Raw genomic sequence first — 12,169 nt, forward strand, 5'->3', positions numbered from 1 at the left:
TTCAGGGGAAAATATAGTTAGAATATACAAACTCCCCTCCCCTCCGTTATTTAGTATAGCACAGATTAGCTTACGATAATTTTTATTGAACTCTAAAGATAAGGAAAAACTCAAAGCTTGCTAAATAATCTTTGTTTTAATTGTTATTAATTTTTGTTTTTATTAGGGAATATATAAAGATAAAGGGATATTTGTTATAATTTGCCTTCTTTACACAATTGCTCTTATTTTAGGATCGGATTGCTTTAGTTTTGTAGCATTCTCATTAAATAGCAAAAGGACAATCAAAAGAGAGTAGCCCAGCAGAGCAGTATCAGCAGAGCCAAAATCACCCTGGCCAAAATGTGATCTAAGAGGGGTACACAGCATTTCCTTACCTTGGTTTGGTCCAGGTACCCTGGAAATATTCCTGTGGAGGGTGTCTAGCCGAGACAGCTAACCTAACTAGGCAGGAGAACCACTGCAGCTTGCTGTAGCCATCTTTATCCTTAACGAGCTGTAATGTGACGCAGTAGGATTCAGGCTGACCAAAATTTAGGTGTTTGTTGAGGGATGATTGTTTTCAACTGGCATATAACAAGTATGATTTTTTCCCCAAAGGTGTTTTCTTTTTTTTTTTTTTTAATTTTCTGTTTTGAGTTAAAGCTAGAAAAAAATAACTTCAATGTACCTCTTAATTTGTAATTTTTGTACATTTATAATTTTCATATAACATCGTGTTTAGAACACCATGTGCATCATAACACAGCCTCCTGAATTTTCCAAGAAGATTGCTTCAGTGTACGGGAAAGCTTATTATTTTGCTATTAGTTTCTATTACAAAATAAATAATTTCCAGATAAAAAGTGATTTAGCTTACTACAGAAATACACAGCATTTTCAAATATAGAAATCAGAAGCTTATTTTTACTACTTCTATGAAACAGTCACTAGGAGAAAACCCTTTATGAATTTAGAAAGGGAGGTAGAAACTTTTTAGAGGTGTATACAGCCAATTTTGAGTCTCTTAAATTATCTTAGGTATTTTCAAGCATTTTTTTTCAGTGGATTCATATTTCAGACAGTATTTCTGACAATCTATTTTATGCTTCATTGACCAAAGGGTTTGAAATTCTAGTTCATATTGGCACAGTAGTGTCAAATTTGCAGTGATAAATGGATAACTTTTTTTTTATTTTAAATAGGTCTCTGTTGTTTAATTTAAGATCTGTAATTTTTTTTTGGTTCATTACTTCTGCTATTTTTCTGTCTAGGAAAAAGTGATTAAAAGAGACAGAGGGATCAAGGTGCTTTAGACTTGTCCATGTGAAGAAATGGATTGTCCAAGGGAGGGTAAATGTACTCATATCGTCTATTCATTTTGCTTTAACAGAATTAATGTTATAGTTTTCTGAATTTATTCTTTTTTGGTGAACCAACTCTGCTACTCTTGTGAATCTGTTTAAAATGTGCAACCCATGATTCATTATCGGATAGTATGCTTGCTAATGTTATTTTCATAAGCAGAGATCTTTTATTTAGGTATATTGTGAATTAAATTTCTTGACTTTGAACAGAGTAGTAGTGTTGCTAAATTATAACTTCCTTATATTTAAAGTGATAATGCCTCCTATCATTATTGAAGTTTGTTCCACTACCTAATTGTAAGGAGAAGGAAGCTGAAGAGGAAATTATGCACTGAGAAAATGCTTCTATTTTAGTAAATTCTTTATTATTCTTTATCCATTTTATTAAAAAAAAAAAAACAAAAAAACACCTCTTCAAACATGGGCCCTGAATCTCAGCTTAGTCATTTTGTTTTCCTAAATCTACAGAAATCTACATTTTATATTACTCATATAAGATAATTCTGATCCAAGTCCTTAAGATTGTGTAGATTTTTTTTCCATTGTTTTTTTCTTGAAATTGGTGGAAAATATTCCTAGATTTTTGTATGCTGTAATATCTGTGGGAGTCCATTTTTTATATAGACTGCAATTAAATTGGAAGGACAGAGAGAGGGATTATAATATGTCAAGATGCAAAGCAGGGAGTTGCTTATCTGTGGTCAATTAAAAGCTTGAGGAAGCTGAACAGTACTGTGTTATATGTAAAGACAATACAGAAAAACAACTATTCCTTAAAGTGGAATAAAGAGCTTGCTTCTGAAACCGACGAGTGACAATTTAGAGGTGTGATGAAGAATAGGACTGCTCCCCTTATTTGGGTCTTTGGCTTGTATGTACTTAGGTGTATTACATTTCTTTGTGTATATTTTGTGCTGTGAGCTATTCAAGTTCCTGGGTTTTGTATGTATCAAACCTGTGTTTTCACCAGGAAAATCTATTTGGTGGGTGTTTTTGATTGCCATTTGTCCAGGAAGCCATGATAGTGAATCATAGGATCACAGACTATCCCGAGTCGGAAGGGACTCAAGGATCAACTCCTGACTCCACGTGGGGCAACCTAAAAGTTGAACCTAATGTTTAAGTGTTCAAACACTTCTTGAACTCTGACAGGCTTGGAACCATGACTTCACTGGTGAGCTTGTTTCAGTTCCTAATCACGTTTTCAGTGAAGAACATTTTCCAAATCACAGAGTCAAAGAATACCATGTTGGAAGGGTTCTCTTGGGTCACCTGGTCTCATCATTCTTAGCAAAAGCACTGTCTCAGCAAGATGGCCCAGCACCATGTCCAGCCAGAGTGTCCAGTGGTAGGGAAATCACTACTTCTCTGGGGAAGTTATTCCAATGCCTAATTGTTGACATGGTGAAAAAATTTCCTTGTGTGAGCAATCAGAATCTCCCCAGGAGTAACTTGTACCCATTACTCCTTGTCTTTTCCATGTGACTGCTTATAAGAAGTGCTATAGAAAATAGCACAACCACTTCCTTTCACAGTGGTTTCAAAAGTCTGATTGTTTCTAGAAATGCTAAACTGTTATATTTATATAGCACAAACAGAAAATCTTTTACTTAAGTAAAGATGAAATGTTTCAACTGGCACATATTGATGTGCAAATGTGTGTATGTATATACATATTCATATAGGTAAACCACAGTCATATGTACTTATATCATGAGTAAGTGAGAAACACAAAACTAACATCATGAACTGTGATAAGAATGTGCTGAAACTTGCACGGAAATTCCAGAATAAGCAGGTGACATTTAGTCCTTAAAATTCCGATGGAAAAGCTACCACTTTACCATTTTCTTTACTGTTACAAATTCAAGAAAGTTGTCTTTCATTAAAAGTAAGAATAAGGGGGAAATGAAAGTACACAAACCTTTCTCTTTCGGATTTTTTTGACAGGGCTAACTGTTGGATTTCAGAACACATGTGCATTTGAGGAAATGTTGGTTTGTATTCCAAAGTGTGCTGACCTTAGCACCATAAGCTATTAATATCATAAATTGCCCCTAATGCTGCTATGAGATCACTATCCCACACTCAGATTTGATTTTTTTTGACCAATGAGTTAAAAAAACCACTGTACCTAGAAAAAAAACGCATGATATCATTAAGCCTAATTTCCTAAAAAATCAGGCCAGTATTAAGACAAAAAGATATTAAGAAGGATCTTTAGAATAAGAAGGATCTGTAGAAATGTGTTTAGCATTCAGTGTTTTGAAAGAGAACTAAAGATTTTTTTTGGGCTGAGAGTGAGGATTGATTGCTGATGAATCACATATATAATTCGTCAGTTGTCCTCATGTATTTTGATACTTGTGAATTTGTAACATAGGCAATGACACTTTAAAACAAAATGATTCTCCTCCTCTTCTTTTTCTCACTGATTTTCTAACTTCATCTGTGTTGACAGAAAGGAGTTGGAAGGAAGGGAATTTGGATGAATTTATCTGTCATGATGGGAGAAGAAAGGCAAAGAAGAGCTTCTAATGTTTTAGCATGCATTAGAATGTTAATAGACAATTACCATAATTAAGTAAAAACATTCTGGTTTCTTAGTAGTGTGCCAGTTTTCAAAAAGCAAGTATTCCTTGTTGTCTCTTACTTGAGAGATATAAATCAATTTGTCTACTAAATCCAGGAGATGTCAAAGCACATGTTTTATTTATCACGGTGTGTTCATCTATTTGTCTTTTCCTTTATTGAAAATGTGGGTTGGTTTGAGATTTAAAATTGTTAATTTTCTACCCTCTCTCTCTACTTGAATGTCCTTTATTTTCATGTGCAGTCAAAGAAGCATGAGTATAAGCCTCCATGCTGTGCGTATAAATAACTCCTCTAGCAACTGGAAAGAATTAAAACACGGCATTAGCGGTAAAAGCTGCATTAGTTGGAATGGTTTACCCAGGATATGCTAACTGATAAACTTGTATCTATTTAGGAAAGATATAATTAGGATCCTTTTGTTACATAAACTAAACCACATTATTATAATGAAACATACATAAAATAATGAATAGAACATAATTTTTTATAATTTCATTCAAATGAGATGACTTAAAGGTAATTTCTACATTTTAAGCATTTAGTTTCATGACATTTCCTAGCAATTCACCAATTATAATGACTCAAATGTTTGCCATTATTAAGAAACATTTAATGTAAGATTAGATTAGTCATAAATATTTTATAGGGAGAAAATATATTACTTCAGGTACATCCCAACATCTTTATGCCTGTAATTCTGTGCATCTGCATACAAATAAAAGGGATGCTCTGTTAGCATATTGCACTCCTACTACATCCTTCTGTTGTGGGTGAGTCAGTCTGGAAACAATCTGAAGATTGTCTTGATTTTGCTTCCAAAGTCTAAAGCTAGATACATTTTGGGATGACTCTTCTTCCCTTTCTCTGTACTGTCATCTCAGCAGCCTTTGAAGTTAAGTTATGGCTGTTCCCAGGCATCTGAAGATCTGTGCTTGACTGTCCATAGCATGGTTTTGCCTGGTGCAGTAGGGGGCAGGTCTGGCAGGCTCCTTGCTGTTTTTCTATACCACTATGACAGATATGCCATTTTGGCTTATTCTGTAATGAAAACCTGAAGTAATGAGGTATGATGCGAAGTGATGGTGTAGGGTTTTGAAGGGCTGTGGCGTGGAGGTGGTTTGCTCAGTACCTTTAATCACCTTTTGAACTGTAACACTGTTGGGGCATTGATTTTTCCTTCCCAGGGAAGACAAGATTTGCTTCATGGCAGTCCCATATGAGTAGGAAAATCAGTCTTCATGAATCAAGCCAGTAAAGGGGAAAGTGAAGAGAATGAAACTGCATTTAATTTCATTTAATTCCCTCTTCATTCTCTTTGCCTTTTGTGTCAACAAACTGCATACCAACCTGCTTTTGGTGCACTGTCCCCACATCCCTCCTGACTATACTCTCATTTTTATGACCCAAACAGCAGTCTCGAAAGTTCCTTTCTCAGGGGCTTATGCCGTGTCTGGATTGTGACTCACCTGCAGCAGTCCAGGCATCCCGCTGGCTGGTGACCACACAGCTGTAAGGACACCCTGTCTTGCAGCAAATGGCCCTTAACTGAGGAGCTCTTGATGTGAGCCCTAAGCAGGAGCTGGACATGGGCAGCAGCAGCAGCCTGGTGTGGAGCTTCCTAGAGAACACTCACAGTTTCACAAAGCAATAACACATCTCAGAAGAGATGCTTGCTAGGATTGCTCTGCTGTGTGCTTTAGGGGTGTTCTTCACTGTAGAGGTTTAATAAGCTTGAAGAAATCATTGTGTCTGCTCTGGAGCCTGCCTGCTCTATTTATTCTCTTGCTATCTGAGGACAAAACAATGCTGGGTGATTCTATTTGGATCACACATTAACCAAATTTCTATCAATGACTTAAAGTAGAAACAATATTAGCTGCTAAATAGAGAATAGTGTTTCACAGAACTGTTTAAAACTGTCTAACCAAATGAAATTAGCAATAATTTCTTAAAAGGTTGTTTTTTAGTTTATGTCTATCCTCTGCAGTTTTGCGCATCTATAAATTCTGCCAAGTCTGTTTTTGTTGACAGGCAATATTGGTCTTCCTTTGAAAGTTTTATTTGCTTCCTATGAGATTTTTTGATATATAGTAGAAGTTTAGTTATGACTTAAGCTTAAAAAAATCCCACCTTGACTGTTTCATTGCCTCTGTGATAACCTTAAAAATATGTGTGATCCACATGCTACCACCTGGGTGTTGAAGCAACAGCATTTCTTCTAAAAATGAATGCAATTATTAAGAAAGATAAGGGACTAAAATAATAAAAGATAAATATATATATATTCTTATGTAGAACATGGGATTCTTACGTTTTTAAAGTAGTTTTAGCTGTATACTTGTCAGCAACTTAAAATTTTATTTTTATTTAGCTGTGGACTCCCCTTAGTCATCTATACTAATGTAAGCAGCAGTCCCCATTCAATGCATGTAAGGCTTTTATTACATTATAAGGGTAAGAATAGTGCCTTTGCTTTTTAAATTTTCCCTTTTGTTGGCAAACACATGTTGGAAAGAGAGAGAATTGGCTGGCAATGTCCCTTCTTGGTGTTTAATGAAACACTGTTAAAAAGCAAAAGTATAACAGAATTTATTTCCTTCCAGCAGATACAAAAGAAATATAAAGTTGTTTACAATAACAGCATTTTACCATTTATTTCCCTTTTTTCACTATATGATAAACACAATATTTCTTGTGTAAGAAGACCATTTCTCTTCCTCATACACCCTGTGAAATAATAACAGCCATTAGTTCCTTGGTGCCAGTTCTGCTGGTACTAATGAAATCTCTTCTACTGATTTATCTTGTGGTTAATTTTACTTTGGAGCCTTGGAATGACATAAACATTGATTGAAACTTTTCATAGGTTTTGTGCCTGAGCTCTTTCCCCTTTGGCTTCTCCAGTGCATACATTGAGGCCACAGCCCGTCCCTCCTTAGGGGTGTGTGTTCAAGGTCTCTCCCTTCCACCAGAAGTCTCTTTTGACAATACCTGTGGGAACAGTGTGTTTAACCTCTCCACCCCAAAGTTTAGTTTCAGCAAAACTAACAGTTCAGAAAGTGATTAATGAGGGTGGTAAGCAGGCTGACAAGGCAGATAGTATTGACTTCATTAACCTGTTTAACTTGGGAACTGGGTAAAAAAACCCCATAAAAATTAAATGTAACCTCTAATGCTTCCTTGTCATGGGATATAGGAAGTGGGAATCACTCACAGTAAATTATAGTTCCAAAGAAAATGTATGCCATTATGATAAATGTGATATAAATAGGTAGATAGCTTTCACTGCTGCCTTTTACTAAGTCATTGTCCTGCCCCAGATTGGATGTACTGTAGTGATTCATAGATAATTTCTCAAAATGAATTAGCATAATTCTGGTGGAACTTGGAAACTGGTAGTAAAGCTTTTAAAAAATAAAGTTTTTAAAACTTTTATTTCTTTTAGTGATACAGTAGAAGCTGAAACTGAAATAAGAACAGAAGTCTCCTCCTTTTCTCCTTCAAATTCTATTGGAAAGAGCACAACATTTGACTCTCACATCTAGAGGTATAAAAAGGCAGATGTCCCTCTGGTTGCAATCTCCATCTTAATTAATTAGAAAAACTGAGGAGCTATTTGAGTTTGTACATTGTTTGATCCAGAAGCTGGAGATTGGCAGTCTCATTTGTGGTGGTGCTTGTCTGCATCTTGGAAGAGAAACAGAATTGAAAGGGCTCTTAACTTTTGGGTTAATTTTTTATAATAAAAGTAAATTTTTTTGGAACTCAAGTCAGGAAATGGAAAAAAATCATGTTCTCAGGGTAACACTAGCTCAGCCTCTTTGAACAAATAGTTGTTTTTTTTTCCCCAGTAAATTTCTAAAGCTTATTATGTTACGATTTGTTTTGTTCTGCATGGAAGTAATTCCCTTCCTTGCAAGGTATACACTGCCTTCCACACACTGTCAATAGCTAAATAGTACTAACAGCAATGATTAAAGGATCAGGTGTACAGTCCAATTAGTAGAAGTGGGTTTTAATTTCCCGAGTCTTGATTGGGGATGATATTGATGTAACCTTAATTTTAACTGTGTATATGTTTTGAAATGTAAATATAAAACAATACAGCCAGAAAATGTCATCAGGCACGAGTGAGATGTGCTAGACTGTGTATCCCTCTGATGCAAGAGCAAACAGCAAAGAAAAAAGCAGCTAAGTCATTCGATATCCTGTGCTTCACTCAGGCCTTATCTTCCTCCCTTTCATCATACACAGCTCACATATCATTACCCCCTCTCATGCAAGCAATTTTGTTATCAGCCACAATTATTATTTGCCAACACGCTGAATAGAAATTACAGAACTAAAATGTATAAATTAAAACTGTCATGTAGTTCAACTACACTGCATATTTCTGCTCGTGAGTTGTGCTGGCCAGTGCAAGCTCGGCAATGAGATCGTGTAGAAGGGCTTTTGAAAGTTCTCCTCGGGGTTTTTCTGCACGTGTGAGGAGCGCAGAGGTGCCCTGAGCATTGAGTGTGCTGCCCTCTGCTGCTCCATCCCTGCTCCTTGTAGCCTCTGCTCATGGGGACCATCCCTGCCCGGGCCAGGAGCCTCCTGGCAAGACCGGGGCTGGTGGAGATGAGGCCAAGCAAGAAGCAGCAGGATGCGGGTCTGCCTGCAGCACAGCACGGGAACAGCCCATGGGCTGGAGCTTAAATACAGCTCCTAAGCTCAGGGGCAGCGCTTTCCCCGTGACTGATCCCAGGTTTCCCAGCAGTGGTACTGGAGCTAGCTGTGAGCAGCTAATGCCCAGGATGGGCCAAGGGAAAGGCTCCAGGATGCCTCTGTGCCTCAGGCACAGCTCTGTCATAACCTCACTCTCTAGAGAGGAATGTATCAATGTAAATGGAGTTTAATTACTGTCCCTTCATTCTCTATTGAGAAATGGTGAGAGAATGAAACTAGGACATGTGGAATTGGCGCCAGTGGGAAATTATCCCAAGTAGCATTTGTCTCTTACTGGCCACTTCTGAAACCCATACAGTCAGATTGATCATCACCAGAAATGAAAATGTGGGTCTGAACATTGCAGATGTGATGACAATTCTGATCTTGGTTACTAATGCTGTCAGGGTAAAGGGAGGAGGTGATGCCTTGTGTGGGGAAAATAGAGGTGAATGAAAAGTGACCTGGAGAAAAGTCAACTTTGAGAATGCTTTAACATCCTCAAATATTGTAATAGACCTAACGGCAACTCCAGAACTTGTGCTTGGATTTCAGGAAGTAAGCTTCCATCCAGTACTTGGCATTTCTCCTGGTCCCTAAATTGTAAATTTTCCCCTCCTGTGTTAAGGTTCATGAACTGCAATAGCAGTCTAAATATTTCACCTTTCTTTTGTCATTTTGTTTCTGTAGGAGCTGGGAAGCTGAGTTGTTTAACATATGAAAAGTGAATAATTAAGAGACCTCGATTTGATTCCTTCCTTAATGGATGTGAATGCCAAGAGTAGCTAATAATGAGGAGGACACTTGCATTTGTTGATTTTTATTAAGAAATACTAGAAAGAAAGGAGAGAAAAAGTGTTTTTCTCCTTTGTTTCCACTAGAAAAGAATAGCAAATGGGCTGCGATGTAATATTACTAATATTGGTCAAAGAAGAGGCTATATTACAACAATTTAATTCCACAGATTCATTAAAGCATAGCTAATTGAAGGTCAACCAATTAAAAAATGTGCTCTCAGGACTCTTTTTGTCCCTGCAGTTCCTCACATGGAATGGTAACTTTTGCTTCTTCTTAATATTAATAAGATGATCCATTTTGTTTCCTAAAAATGTATTAAAGATGGTGAATTTTCCTTTTTATAGGAAGATAGCAGAAAGAATATTAGAAAAGAACAAGTCTAGAACTGTTATTTGGGTATCTTTCTGTCTGTGAGGAGGACCCCTGTGGTGTTATATTCAGAGCCATTTATTCACTGTCTCAAAGTGAATCTTTTCTCAAAGATCTAAATTTCAGTTGTCAAAACTTTCTCCTTTCAGATATAGCAACGGAAGACTTTAAAGCCATGGGAATAACCTTTGGCTTGAATTTAAATGCATACCCCCAGGGACTTTAAACTCAAATCAGACTGCTTTCTACCCAACAGATTTTGCAGGTAATACAATATAGTTCAGAAATTCTTTTCAGAGCCAGGCCTTGCCAAATCCTCCATCACACACACTATGAGTAAGCTGAAAGAAGAACCCTCAGGACTGCAGGCAGACACTTACAACTCCTTTTGTTTACATTCCCTTGCATTGGTTCTTTTTTACTCTACATCAAATTGCTTGTCTTTGGCAACTGGTGCTTGTTTCCATCTCTCTTGTGAACTGAGCTACTCATAGCTGTCTCTTGGTTTCATGGTATCAACACTTCTGCTCCAACTTTGCTTCCTTTGTTTTGGCTGGTGTGCTTAAGAATTCTTAAAGTGTTTTTCCATTTTAGAAGAGGAGGTCTCTGGAAACACAGGCAAGTCATCCCAGCCAGGTGTGGCGTGCCAGTTGTGTTGGCTGTGAACGTGCTGAGGAGCTGAAACACGAGGATTGTACATCTCTGTGCAATGTAGATGTGTGTGCACAGCCCTGGCTGTGGCCTGTGTGTGCAGACACACACACAGTCTTCTCTGTGCAGGCTGCCCTAATTCATGCAGTGCAGCTTTTCTCCTATACAGCATGTTTCTGGGACCATGACTCTTCATAACCATCATAAACATTAAGGAATGATAATCCAATGTCCTCACAGGCTTTAATTATCATTTTGGTTTCAACTGTGTTGTGGATGTGTTGTGTTCGTCTCAGTTTAAGGACTTATGGTAGCACTGCATGCTAATAGATATGAGACAGAAGATGGCCTTCACAGGTGATGTGCTTCTGTTTCTCAGAAAGCTAATGTTCTGAAAGAAGCTTTGCTCAGCCTTCCAGCTGCAGTGCCACAGCAGTCATATAATACCTCCAGGGAATTAAATACTGTGGGGAGTGTGTGTTAAAATGCTTATGAGCAGGACATATAAGTGTCATTAACTGAAAGAAATTAATTGGCTATTTTTACATGTGTTGAAAAGGAGCAGCCTAAAGCAGCAGTTTATCACAGACAGCAGAACAACCATGATGTACTATTCTTTCAAACTAGAGATCTCATCCTATCCAAGTCTTCCCTTGTATCATACTGTGCAGTGTTTTTTTATCCAGCATACACATTAAAAAAGAATAGAAACAAAACAAAAAAACCCACGAACCCTCAAGGTCAGTCAGTCTAAATAATAAGAGGCAATACAAATGCATTTTATACATAAACAGAAAAGGAGTGGGGAAGGTCTTTCTCATTATGCCAAATGGCAGTCTGGCTATGATTTAATGCATTTGAAATTAAGTCTGTCTCTTCAGCTGTACATTTTTACTAGGTCTGCAGAACAGACTGGCAGACAGTGTGAGCAGATGCTTCTGGTTGGAGCAGGATAAATTTCTTTGTGCTGGCTTTTTCGTCTGATAAAATCTTTTGAATCTTTTTGCAGCAGTGAGCTTTAGGTGTTTTCCAGATGAAGTGTTGGACCAAATGAGGCTACTGGTGTATCATTTTAAGGAGTCTGTAAAGGCAGCTTCTGTTTAAAGATCTCTGTTTACTGCATAGGTACTGCATACAGATATGACTCTATGACTTCAACATCTTTCTTGTTCTTTCCATTTACTCATAGCATCTAAAAAATATAATTTTTCTTGTGAATACTTGTGATTTTTCTCACAAGTGCAACATCTGGTCCTTTAGGGATTTACTGGATGTGAAATCAACACCTTATTTCATAAGTAACCCAAAGAAAAGGAGACTATGGTTTAGTGGTTTTCAGAATTAGGAGAAGCAGTAACCTACTCTTTTTCCTTCTGCCTTGTGTGCATGGAGGGTGTTTCTGGACAGTTCTAGTGGTAAGATATTTATCAATAGTAAAACTCATAAAGTCCCAGATCCCTGTTTCTATCCCACAAGCAGACCCTGACAACAATGACCTTTTCCTGAAGAGTGGGGAAAACATATTATGCAACCATTTATTATGAACTGTCATCTATCATACTTCAATACATAACAATAAAAAGCACCCCCAGAATGACATGAGGTACAGTATAGACAAAACCATGGCTGAGTACCATTGACTGAACATATTGGAGGTGTAATTCATTGTTGTTGTGAACAGTTCAAAAACTTAAATTTTACTT

At 37.2% G+C, this 12,169-nt stretch overlaps 1 long non-coding RNA gene across 3 annotated transcripts in view; it reads left to right on the forward strand.

Moving 5' to 3' along the window:
- Positions 1-12,169, forward strand: part of LOC148223592 (uncharacterized) — a 143,121-nt gene that overhangs the window by 125,623 nt on the left and 5,329 nt on the right. For all 3 annotated transcript variants that reach the window (XR_015803826.1, XR_015803827.1, XR_015803828.1), the window contains 2 exons: positions 1,254-1,332; positions 2,359-2,520. This is a non-coding gene — a long non-coding RNA (uncharacterized LOC148223592). The remainder of the gene's footprint in view (positions 1-1,253; positions 1,333-2,358; positions 2,521-12,169) is intronic.

Source organism: Sturnus vulgaris, chromosome 5, assembly GCF_052056855.1.
Source record: "Sturnus vulgaris isolate bStuVul1 chromosome 5, bStuVul1.hap1, whole genome shotgun sequence".
Lineage (NCBI taxonomy): Eukaryota > Metazoa > Chordata > Aves > Passeriformes > Sturnidae > Sturnus > Sturnus vulgaris.